This window comes from Haemorhous mexicanus, chromosome 4 (assembly GCF_027477595.1).
Source record: "Haemorhous mexicanus isolate bHaeMex1 chromosome 4, bHaeMex1.pri, whole genome shotgun sequence".
NCBI lineage: Eukaryota > Metazoa > Chordata > Aves > Passeriformes > Fringillidae > Haemorhous > Haemorhous mexicanus.
The window spans coordinates 42,070,659-42,084,150 of NC_082344.1; the positions used below are offsets into that span (position 1 = coordinate 42,070,659).

A 13,492-nucleotide genomic window follows, 5' to 3' on the forward strand; every position below is an offset into this window, starting at 1 on the left:
GGCAATATTTTATTTAGATATTCTTAGACAATGCTGGAACAATACCTAAATTTATAGATTTGCACAAAGATAACTTACATTAAGTCTTTTAGTGAAACATTTAGCTGCTGCTGAGGTTCTGAAGCATGCTTCTTAGCTGGTACTTACTCTTCAAGTACCTGCATTCCTCAGTGGTTCCCAACCTTCACTAAAAAAATGCAGGTACTTTCACATATTCAATGGGAATTACTTATAAAAAACCCCCTTTTTTTAAAATCTGAGTTCCCCAGGAAGCAGAGGGAAAAGAAAAAAAACTCTAGCTGCTTTCTAGAGCAACTCTGTAAGCTGCTGCCCGATTGCTTTAGAAACTCATTTTGGACAGCTTGTTCTCACAGGTTTCTACAAACTTGGGCAATCAATACCATTCCTGACTATAACAGAGAGCAGATTTCAGAACAAGGATTTGTGGCACCTTAGCTAGACTCTTTTTTTGGAAGAAATTTCACAACTAGATTATATTAACAGGAAGGGTTTTGTTCTCACACACTTCAGCCTGATCTTTCAAAAAAGGTCAAAGGCTGCAAATATGTGGGATAACCCTTTGCTGTCTAAGTGCAGCTTCATCTGGATTGTTTAACTGATTCTAAGGCTTGCACTGAAGCTTCCAGCTAGCATTACAGATAGATTTGGAATCAATAAGGATTTGGATTATTGCTGCTGAAAGGCTTACATCTGATTAAATCTTGGCGACATCAGGCAGCGCAATCTGTACCAGATGAGATTTGTGTATTATTCTCTTGGCCATCAGCAGCTCCAGTGACCAGTGGTGACAAATGTGTGCAGTGCCACGCTTGACCAGAAGAAAGGGGAAGCCCTTTGTAAGTAAGAAACATTTGTAAAGTGAAAACAAAGGACAACACTGTGACTGGGATATCAAGGTGATGAACAGACACAGACCTCTGCCAGGAAGGACACAGCTAAGGGAACGAGAATGCCAACACCCTCTGCAACCCAGCCACTGCAGCCAGCCAGGTCCTGGTGCTGATTGCGTGCACTGCTTCTACAAGACATCTGGGTGGCTGCCACACGGCAGCTCTGCAGAATTTGACACGTTATAAAAACAATATGCTCATTTTGAATGCAACATATTTTAAGCAACTTTTAACTAACATTGAGAAAAGAAAAGCACACGATTCTGAAAAGAAAAACTTGCACTCCGACTAGAAATCTTCCTTATTAAAATATCTTACTCTCTCAGAAAAAGATAAAATGCTAGTCAAGCTTCTTTTTTAATATGGTCTGAATATTGCTGTTTTTTCAAAATACTCTGTAACCTCTTGTTTTCCTTACAGCAGTCATACGTATTCCATCAAAATCAGGACAACAGAATAAACTATCAGGCAAAGAAGGTTGCTTATTCTCAGTCTTTGCTTAGCCTTCACTGGCATTGCTTTTATTAACAACTATCATTAGCTTTGTCAAAAAAACCCAAACAAAAATAGAGTCTTTTTTTGAGGAAAATTGGTAGCACTGCAGTGAGCTGCAGTCTTGAGCAAGTGTAACGCCAGCAGTGCGAATTAAAAACTTCCGCAGTAGCAAACGGAGAGTTACTAAGTGGAGAGGTAAGGGGTAAATTCATTTAAAATGAATTTAAATTAATTTTAATTTGAATGCCAGCACATTCTGAGACACCGCCTGAGCACAGTACCTGCTCTACATGAATACATCCCAGATCCTAATTAGTCAGTGAGTAGGAGTTCTGGCTGTGTATCAAGGGACTGGCTTCAAGAAGGCAGAAGGTAGTTTTTACCTCATGTTTTCTATTCTGCAGGTCAATCATTCATAAAAGAAGGTTTCACTAAGGGCAGGAATAATAAATTGCACATTTGTAAGAACATTCCTGAGTTATGCTGAACACACAGGTTCTCACTGTGGTAAGACTATTTAGTTTACAATTCAACACCTTTGCTTGCTTTACTATTCTTGATTTTTGAAAACATAGTCATTTATAGGAGGGAAAGATTACATGAACACACCGTGTCTTATTGTTGAATAATTTCTCTCACTACTAAGTAACTTGCCTTTTCACCAAGTTTTTAAAATCACTATTTGAAACACCGAGAAAATATAATTAATCCATAGTCTAAATAGTTACCAAAAGGTCACAGAAATTTCTTGAATTACTTATACTTTTAAAATGGTTCATAAAACAAATAATTTCACAGGCCATGAAACTACATCACTGAATTTCAAAGACAAACTTGAACTTTATTCCTAAACAAATGTCTTAATCAAAAAGAACATGATTTCTGTTTTGTTAAACAAATCCTGCACAGTTTACAGATCTGTACAGAACTATTAATTACAAGACCACCTACTGTCAGTATTTAAAAAAAATATTCCAGCCATAAACACAACACTACTTAAAATTCAACAAAAAACTAAAGAAAAGTGAGGAAGTAATAACACAATAATTCTATTTTAAAAGTCTTAGTTTTAAATTATTATAAACAGGTTTTGTATATATGAAAGAGGAAACAAATAAAGGGGCTCAGAAACCTGTGCATTTTATTTCATTTCAGGGTTTCTAAGTATATGCCCTTAAAATTACAATTTTATTGGTTTATACCATTTGGCATCATGTTTTTTCAGTTGATTTGACACAAGTCTATTTAATAAGCAAAATAAACACACCAGACTAACATATCTGACAGGTTTTGGAAACAAAGGTATTAAATTGTGAAATTTCATTAACAAAAAAGTACCACAAGAAGCTTTTATTTTTGTTACCAAGCTATTACTTAAATATTTTATGAAAGAATCTTTGCTAATCCAGGCAAGAAGAAAGAGAACACCTGAATTTTTTTAGCCTGAATAGTTATACAGTTCAGAGGACCAGCTACCCAAAACCTGCTTGTGCCTAACCTGGTAACTTGTGTTGGAAATTTCTTCTACTCTGAATTCTGTGTGAAACATCCTTCATACCACAATTTGATATCTGTTACAGGTAAGTTATGCAAAGACAAACCCATTTGTTTAGACATTGAGCCTGTAATATTTTTTCCCCCTTTTTGCTTTCCCTGATTGGCTAACTCCATTGCAAACTACAGTATAAAAATAAAAAAAAAATCAGTGGTTCTGTGGAGCTGTCACACCTGTTCTGAATGATGGGGAAGAAAAAATAAAAATAAGAAACAACAAGGGTCTTTGATCACAAGAAGAGAATTCATGCTTTTGTATCACTAAAGGAAAAAGCTTACTGTACCATATAAAACCTGGCAGGTTTTAAGAGATTTGCCAGCAAGGCATGAGAGATAGGGAAAGGCAAATGAAACCTTGAGAATGGCAAATCCAAGAACTAAATTGAGACTTGGTCACAATTTCCTTTCATGCAACTAAATCAGGAGAAATGTATGTTGCCCATTATTTTTGGCTTAAATTATTCTGAATAGTGCATTGTACAGCAATGTTACTTAAAAAGGATCAGGGAACATCAGCAGTATTAAAACAGATCCTAATTTACACTGACAGGACATAGAGTAATCCAATGCTGAACACAGTATGCTATCAGAAGAGTTTTTGAATGAGGCTTGACTGCAGAATGAAGTTATTGCAAGAAGTATGCCCTGAGGAACCAACTTCTATTGAATGGCAAGAAGACATATAACCCCTGATGGAAGATACAACATTGCATCTTGAAATCCAGCATAATTGCCATTAGTTGAAACTTGTCCTATACCACCTTGCTGAGCTGCCTCCATTCTTATCCAGGTCCAGAAACTAATGAAAAATAAAACAGATTCATAGGGATTACATATATTAAAAGGAGGCATACAGAGAGCAGGGGAAAGGGAGAAAGAGGCTCTAGTTATTCCAAGTCTGTGGAAAGATGTAAGGAAGATGTTGAACATTAGCTAAGCATCGACATAAACCTTATTGTTATATTGAAATATTTACTAAGTTTAAATCTTTTTATCTGCTCTTAGAAGTAAACAATTTTTTAATTTTAAAAAATGGGTTTGTGTCATTGCATTTTGAAGTTATTCGGTCACAGAATCTTGAACAGAAGAACTTAGGGTAAAGAAACCCATTCAGATTTGTGACATGAAAACAGGAATGGGAGAAGAGATAAGGGAGTAAAAGTGGGTTAGTACTATGACAGTCTCCAGCTTGGAGCACCCTGAGATTTTATTCTTCAGCAGGAAAGGTAAACATCTTGAGTTGACAGATTCTGATACAAAAACTAGGACAAAAGGCTCTTGACTTCCTGAAAAAAAAAAAAAAATAGATCCTATAATTTTCATTATTTTCAAAATAAAAGGTTCTAGAGGTTTTCTTAGATTTTAGCAGGAGAAAGTGTCAAAGTAGCAGAACTTATACAGAGAGAAAATTCAAATTCTCCAGCACTACTGGCAACCTTTCAGGAATTGCTTTTCAAAGCATATGAAACTACTTCCTAAAAACAATCTGGAGAGATTACTTATAATGGTTTTCATATAAAGCCATGATGGAATTATGTGCACACAAAAATAATGCAGTAGAAGAATTCCTTTGACTTTTTTCCCCAATAGCTTATTGCACGTACCACAAAGCACACACATGTATCTACAGCATTGCAGTCCTGGACACTGGAATTTTGGACAGACACTTAGCAATACCAAGAGCCAATTGTAGTCACTGAGGTCACCATTTACAGGACCAGGCCATGAAACAATTTCTGTTTGTTCTTGCATGTTTCTAACATTTCTTTTACTGAGAACTGCAATTTCCTCAATGCTTTAAGAGCAGCTCTTTTCAAACAAAGTAGATTCAGACACAAGGAACACATGTTTCATTAGAGTAACTGGCAGTGAGAATGACATTTCTGGTATGCTGAATTAAATTCTGCTTCAAAAGAAAGTGTTTTGTTGATTTTCAAATTTATTTGAACTAGGATCGCAAAAGAAGGAAAAACATAAATGGATAAATTTTAAGGACATTTTGTTTTATACTGAAATAGTTATAAAACAATTTGGAGAGCAATTATTAATTTAACTTTATGAACAGGTATGGCAAATGCTATTAGGTATTTTTATTAATTTAACTAGAGGCTATTTCTGATACCTCACACAATAATGTCCCATGCTCTCTTACATTTAAGAAAAGTCAAATAGCTGCCTCTCTATTATAAGTGCCAAAACTTGAGAGGCATCTATTAAATTCCTGTTTTTCCTGAGAAGGAAAGGAACAAAGAACACAGAACTTGCTGTTTCAAAAGAGTTAGATTATAGAAGTGTTGCCTTAATATGTCTCTTTGCAATTATGTGCATTCATCATTTGGATCCATTAGAACTTAAACTATGGCATAATTGTATTTCTTTTTTGAGCTGTCATTAAAATTGACTGTGCCTTTAAACAAATGTGCCCCGATGCTCTGGGTACAGCTAATCACAGGCACAAAGGCCCAGTCAAGGTCAGGCTGCAACTTTGTCTCTAATTGCCTGGTTATACATTCCTTGTTCACCCAAATCTTCTACTGACTTCAATGGGATTTTTGTTTAGTGAGGATTACAGGATTCAGCCTCCTGGCTTAACTACTGCATCTATACATCACTGTGTGTAATATGCTCCAGTCCCTACGGTTACAGTGTCTGTAGTTTTACTAGCCCGAAATATCATGTTGAGCTTTTTAAGACTTTTACTATTCCAAAGCCCTAAAATGCAGCTTCTGTTTTTAAGCCTTTTCTTTCTTTGGCTCTTCCACAATCAACACTATTGGACTTGAAATAATAGTTACCTGGAAGCCCATCTTTGTCTTACCGGTGCTATAATTTTCATTTCAAACATTCTAATTTGCTTTCTAAACCTACTGACATAACTACTATATCAGCCATTCTGCTAAAACACTGACAGTATATTTCCTACTCAGTTACATTTCAGGTCCTTATTAAACAAATCTGGTGCTTTTTACATGATCTTACCAATACCCATAATAGCTTTTGTTGACTTCTCTAAACATTTTTGCTTGCCAAAGCATGTTTGTATTATTAATTCCCAATTCCATTTTTTTTACATGTTTACATCAGGTTGCTTTGCAGTCTTCCCAGTTTACCCCACGACATATGTTCACAAAACATTTTCCCATCATTATGCAAACACTACAATGTGCATGCCATCATTTTTTATCAGACCAGCTGTACAACTGAAAGACAAGGGTATTTCTATGTTGTCAGTTCAGGCCTGTTGGTCTCTTCCTCATCCAAACTGAACCCATGAGGAAACCCAGACACAGCTGACAAGACAGTTCACTCCAGTGCCTGATTCTAACAGCACAAAACAAAACACCATGAGCTTGTCCCCAGAACATCTCAGCTGCTCTAACAACCAAAACCCCTTTTGTCACCTCCTGGGGCATGCAACCTGCAGTATCACCCTACACAAAAACCTTTTCAAGGAGCTGAAGCACATACTTCGACAATTTAAAATCAAAAATACACTCAAAACCCCCAAAAAACCAAGTTTCTCTGAACTCTAAAGCAACAAAACCAGTAATTGTGTCTCAGAGACATTAAACAGGAGCTGAGGGCATTAAACAAAATGCTCTGACAAGTGTGTGTTCTCATCCTGCTCTGGGCAGCATTGACATTGGGTGCACACATAACCAAGGGGCCTGAGGGCTCAAGTTTGCTCTCTACTACAATCCACAAAGTTCACCTAGATGGAGCCTTTCCTTCCTTAAGAAATGCCATGAACATGAGATACATCTGGTGCAACCCTTGTCAAAACCTTGATTAACTCCTAACACCTCCCAGAGTAAAGCCTGGCACATGGACTCCCTGGAAAGTGAAAATAGATCAGTGAAACTACAAACCAGCACATATAATTTACAGCTCAGGAACTTCCCCATGCAAGTCATCACAATGAAGCCAAGCAGCTTCAGAGGGCTACAGTTTAGTCTAATCAAATTTATTGATACATGTTAAATCCCTGTTGCATTTGTGTATTTACTAAATAAAGTTTTATTAGGAAATGGGATTTTCTCCATATCCCTCCCCAGGCAAGGTCTTTGTGGAAATGTAGCTACCTCAAGCTCTCTGACTCCTGGATTCTAAACTGTCTGCTAGATTAAAGAAAAAATCATTAATTCTGGAAGACTTTATACATCACAAACTTGGCCTCTGTTATTGCAAACACGTCAAGCAAAATACCAAAAATAACCCAAGCAAACTGTCCAGGTAGAAAGCCAAGCACTCACTGGTCTCACCACGGGGAACCATTACTTGACTGTCTCACACCCTCTGAACTCCCTCACACTTGTAATCCTACCTCGGGTCAGGCTGTTCATACTCTTGTTCTCACTGACATCATCTCCATTTTTGCAGTATGACACTTTCAACAGAGATGTAGAAAAAGAAAATCTCATGTTAGAGAAATACATATCTCTTTAATGCATTGTCAAGAAAAATTTAACTTTTTTTTCCTATTGATTAGAAAGATGAGCTGGTGAGCACTCAGTATTTTTATTATGTTAAACATTTAGATTTTTAAACCTATAGATTTTGTTTCTACCCAGGCCCATGGTCTTTAGCTCATGTGGGTCTTTGGGTAACTTCAAATGTTTGTGTTAGCCTCAATTCTAAATATTAATATCTGACTTCTGAGCAATATGTCAACTGTGAGGCACAGACTGAGAAACAGAGTTCATTGTTTTTTGTCTATGAGAAGCCAATACTCCAACATGCTTTTAATAGCATTTTACTGTAATTTGAACAAAATTTCTTGAGCAGCAGATAAAAGATGAAGACTTGCTTGCATGAGAATTAGAAGCATAAACTAAAGTGACACACTGGGTAAAGCATATTCATATAGTTAAAAAGTCTCTAGTGAATTGCAAGCAGCAGCAAATATATAATTGCTGCTCAAGGCTTGCAGTTGCTGTGACATCACTATAGGAGTGATAAGAATACAATTTAATGGGGTCCACTTTCAAGGTTACCTTATGTTCCAACAGAGTTTGAAGCAGTCACTGCCAAATGACATACAAACTGGTATTTTTCATGCTTGAAAGGCACATGCTAGTCAGAAGATTTTATCAGCTATTTACTTTAAATGCCAAAGAGCACTTAACTCCCACTGACAAAAAGGGATGCAAACTCGGTAACTTCAGGACACTGCTACAGTCACCAGGTGCTAGCCTCATATGCAGAAACAGTAGCTAACTTCTGGGGCTCCAGCACCAGCCTGACCATCCTTCTCTTGTTGCCCTGGCATATACAGTTGCAGTGAAGAGCACAGCTAATTTCCAGATGAGGTACAGATCAGTACAGATCAGCCTGGGGGCTTGCATAAACACTTCTTAGTCTTCTTCAGTATCATAGTGCTCTGTCTCATCAAATAAGGGAGGCTGGATAACCCAGCAGAGAGATGCAGAGAAGTCCAGACTGCTGTAATTTAAATAAAAGACATGTTATGTCACTGTCTTCTCTGTAAGGCACATGAAGCACACACATGGAAAGTATTAATTAGAACTGGACAATCAAATTTTGGAAGGTAACAAAGTGCATGTTACCCAGCCAATAAGTGCATGCTTTTCAACTGAACTCAAAACCATGTCTTTTCTGTGAACTGAAATTCTTGTGTGTCTTATTTTGACCTTCTTTCAGTAAAGCCTGCACTAAGACATGGTACTCTGCAGCCTGCACTCAGAACAGAAAATAATTCTCTGAAGTGTCCAGATACATACTTTCCATTCTCAGCCTTTTTCAGATTTCAACACTCAGCATTTAAGGATGGATCCCTGTTCTTTGCAGCCACATGTGTCTCGCTTCCTGAGCTCAATGCCAAGATTTCCTTAGAGCATTCCTTACATGAGCTGCCTAAAACTTCTCCCCACCATCTTTAAGACCAAATGACACATGCACTAAAGTCTCCCAGCTCCAACTGTCAGAGCTATTTGTGCTTACTGATCCTGCCCACAGAGAGATTCCAGTGCTGCCAGACTCAACATCCCTCTTAGCGTAAGGCTAAGTGATCCTTCTTAGGGCTAAACACACCTGCAGGTAGTTTTGAAGAGCACACAGATGTTCCTTATATGAACAGCAACATTCCATGATACTCTCCCTGTACAAAATTAGTACAAAAAGCACATAGTAATCACATTAGTATAAAATCACACAGAAACTACAGCAAACACATGGAAAAGGAAGCAGTAGATCTTCAGTTCCTAGAGCTTTGCCCAGTGCCAGTACACACTGAAGCCCCACGTGAATTCATTGAGATAGCCATGTCAGGCAAACAGGCTGGCAGGCAGAATTATACCTATTTAGCAGTACCTCCAAATTTAAAGCACAAGACCTTCTGGGAAAAACAAACAGAAAGCGGTCTTTAACTGACTATACCAATCTTCCTGACAAAAGGCCTTACATCTGCTAATAAAATGTAGAAGTTACATTTGGTATCATATCCTGAATCAGAAGGTATACTATATCAAAAAGATGTTGATTTGCCATTATATTTGAAGGGATTGCCTCAGGATTTATACTTAATCTGGTTTTCAGAAAGCATGAACTATTCTAGACAGAAACAGATGTCAGAAAATGCATTGTCAGACAGAAAATATGGCACATTATTCGAAAAAAGGCTTATGATTTTTTTTCAAATAAAAATAAAAAAGACAATGCAATATAGCAAAATCTAGCAGAGGTATAAATGGCATATAGTTATATGTGTGCTCTTTCATGACTTCAGATTTATCACAAGTATATTAGTGACTCCGATTTTCATGATTTAGATATATTACTGGGTCACATGGCAGTATTTTTGGTAAGTAAGGGAAAAGTTAAAAACTTGGAAATATAATTTTCATTTAAAAATCTCCTAGATTTATGAGCCTGGTCAGGATGGGGGAATGTTTGTGGGGTTTTTTTGTTTTGTTTTTCTTTTTTCGGGGTGGGGAGGGGGTGTTCTTTCTTTTTTTTTCTTGTTTTGTTTGCTTTCTTATGGCCAGCTAGTACAAATTACTTTCCAGTCCTCCTAGAATAACAGACTGGAAAGGTCCCCAATAGACATCTACTCAATATCCCAATCAAACTTCCACCGAAAAACAAAACTAGTTCTATTGCTTAATCATCCCCATAGAAAATATATTTTCCTTCTTATATTCTTTGGAAGCCTCTCCTGCTTCAAAATACAATCATTGTCTCTTGTTCTAAGCCTGTGCACCTCAGTGAAAAGCCTGGTTCCATATCTGAAGTAACCTGTAAGTGGAAGCCCACTATTGGTCCAGTCCTCTCAGACCCTTCTCACAGGGCAGGTGTTTCAGCCCATCTTGGTGGCCCACTGCTAGACTCAGTCAAGTTTATTAACATCTTTCTTGATGTTTTATTTTCTTTTTCTTTTTGCTGAAAATCAAGCACAATTTTCCACGTGTAACAGTCAAGTAGAGGACAACCACTTGGCTCAATTTACTGGCCACGTTCCTCTGGAGGGAGCCCAGGACACTGTCAGCCTGCATGGCTGGTGTTCAGCTTCCACCAGGAACCCTAAGTCCTTTCCCACAGAGCTGCTTCCCAACCACTGAGCCTCAGCCTCTATCATTGCAAGGAGCTCTTCTATCCCAGGTTAAAGACTTGCATTTGTCGTTATTGAATCTCATCAGATTCCAGTCAGTCCATTTTTCCAGTGTACTTGAGTCCATCTGAATGGAAAACCTGCAAGGAAGTCTATCAGCTTCACTGCCTCCACACCTCCTGTTTGTTGCTATACAAAAACCATAGGAAGGTGTGCTCTGTCTCACCAGCATGTAACTTCCTCTCCTGTAACTCTCAAAGGTATAAAAACATGGTTAGAGCACAGTAACACCAAGGTTGTGGGTTTGATCCCTGTATGGGTCATTCACTTAAGAGCTGGACTCAACAATCCTTGTGGGTCACTTCCAGCTCAGAATAACAGGTGAATCTGTGACTGTAATAAAACAGGACAAGTCCCTGGAGAGGACTCTCAGCCACAAACCTAATAATTTCATCAGAAAATGTGATCAGATTTGTCAAGCATGATTTACCCTTGGCATTCGCAGTCTGACTCCAAAAATGTCCCATTTACCTGTTCTCTAATTAAACCCAAAGTTGGCTCTTTTCAAGGGCTGGATGATACTCAGCTACTTGAATTCCTCACACGAGCTTCAGTAATTCATGGTTGCTACAAGCCAAGGCTGTCTTTGATTATTGCCTTCTTGGCCAGATCCTAATTTGTGAGGACTCTCTCACTCAGATACATTGCACCCTCATTAGCGTCGTTTTGACAGTGTCCAGAAACATCCTGGGCTGCTTTTATGCACTGCCCTTCCAGCAGGCAGCAGGGAGGCTAAAGTCTATCCCAAGAACAAGAGTCTCAGAGTTGCTTAAATATGACATTATCCTATTCCCATACTAAGCAAGTGATCCCTAAAATATGCTCACCATTATGTCACCCCTACCTGCCCCTCCTCCGATCCCGATCAACAAGAAACCCATCCACTCAAACTGCTTCTATTTGCAAAGGAAAACCCCCATTCCTTTCTTCCCTGCCAGTCTTCCTACATCCATCCATCATAGTTGTTCCAACAATGCCTTATTGATGGGTCTGCATGCAGAGGTCTGTCTCCTCCTGATTGATTCCTATGCTGTGTGCATCTCTCTGCAGGCAATTCTTCCCTGACAGTCTATAAACCAGAAGATTTATGTTTTGCTTTGGAGTTGTTCTTCCTCAGATTTGACCATCTGCTGATAGTACTGTTCTGTCTGTCATCCAAATTTTGCTTGTTTTCTTCCAACAATTTTTTCCCTTCTCTTTAAAATCCGCGTCCATCCCTCTCAACTCCAGTAACAAAATGTTAATTAAAAAGTGTGTACAGACAATCTCACAAAGTTTGTCTGTCAGCTGTCACACTTTCAAATTAGCACTGCTACTTTGGGAGAAGCTGTACTGCTGCAAATTAAAATTATGAAAAACCTGTAGAAGTCTATGCAATAACATGTTCAATCAGTATCACATATGTAGGTAATGGGAGGAAAGGTTTCATCCTAGCCAAACAAGGATAAAATCTCATCTAACACAGTGAGTTTAAAGACCAGAACAGAATACTGAAAATATTATCTGGAGCTGAGCAAACAGCCACATAAGTACAGCTATATTGCACTGGTACTCCAACCACCTCCTTGAAAAGTTACTCTAGGAATATCTGCAGATTGCAGTCCTGAGAGTGCCTAACTCGATTTCGTTTGGCACAGGATGCACTCTGGATCTGAACGCAGGCACCCTAGCTGGGAGGTGCAGTTGACTCTCTTGATGGACAAGAGGCCTTGACAGAAAACATTTCCTAAGACAAAAAATCAGCAGGGCCTCAGTTCTGCTGAGGATACTGACCAGCAAGACACTGAAACATTAATCAACAGCAAGGATCACCAGCCTCGCATCTTGAACTACAATTCCACTTCCTTGGCTAAGCCTGCAGAAGAGCTTTAGAGAACAAAAATACAGGCTCATTACAGGCTACCATTTATAAGAAGTGTATGCAGTTTCTCTTCCAGCAAGTCAATTGACTGATGGTAACTTTATATTTGTTTAGCAAATGGAGGTCACTTAAAAAAACAAGATGTTATTGACCCCTACAGTTAGTACAAAAAAACTTCTGAGAGGAGGAACCGAAACACAATTCAATGTGCTGGGAAAAAAAAAAAAGTGTTAATGGTGACTACTGAATGAAAACTCTACCAAACAACTCCCACTGATGGGTCACTGTTATAATATTGTAAAAAACTGTAGATCACTTGCAGTTCCTCCTAAACAAAATACTCACAATCCAAATTTCCAGTTAAAAATCTTCTTTCATCCAGACTTAATTCTGAGTGCATCTTTTTTGAATTAAACCAAGAAGATAATCCCCAAGGTGAAAATAAAGTGATAAAAACATTTGTAGGGCTGGAGTACAGATTAGCCTTCATTTTAAATTTATTTTTGAAAAAAGCTTTCTATTACTAGGTGACTATTCCTATATTTATACAGACTCTTAAACAACACCATGAAACTGTTAAGTATAACTTCCTATATATTGCTTGGTTAGACAAACTTTTTTTAGAAGCAAGATCATAGCAGAGAAAACGGCACAGAAAAACCAAAAATGCAGGACCAAAAGAGGCTGTGTTCCTCACTATTTCATGACGCTTTTTCCAAAATGCAGACAAAAGAAGGTTGTGTACATTATAAAATTGCTAGACTAAAATCAAAATTGTTTCTATAGCTAAGTTCTGCTCATTTTTAAACCTGGAATGAAAAGGCAGCCCAACCTCCTTGCTAGAAGAGCCTGCAAATCAAAAACATAATTGAAGGAGCCATTTCTGGCTGTTGTGACCAGAGCTACACTGATTTTAGTGGAGCTGAGACTATTAACAGCAGCTGAAGATCTGGTCTTCCAATTTAAATTCTGTCTTGACTTTGAGTAATTCTGTTGAGGTCACTAGAACAGGGTTACTCAGGACATAAATTTGCCCCAAGGGCT

General features: G+C 38.0%; 1 protein-coding gene across 1 annotated transcript in view; it reads right to left on the reverse strand.

The window, feature by feature from the left end:
• Nucleotides 1–13,492, reverse strand: part of VEGFC (vascular endothelial growth factor C) — a 70,113-nt gene that overhangs the window by 23,684 nt on the left and 32,937 nt on the right. The window lies entirely within an intron of this gene.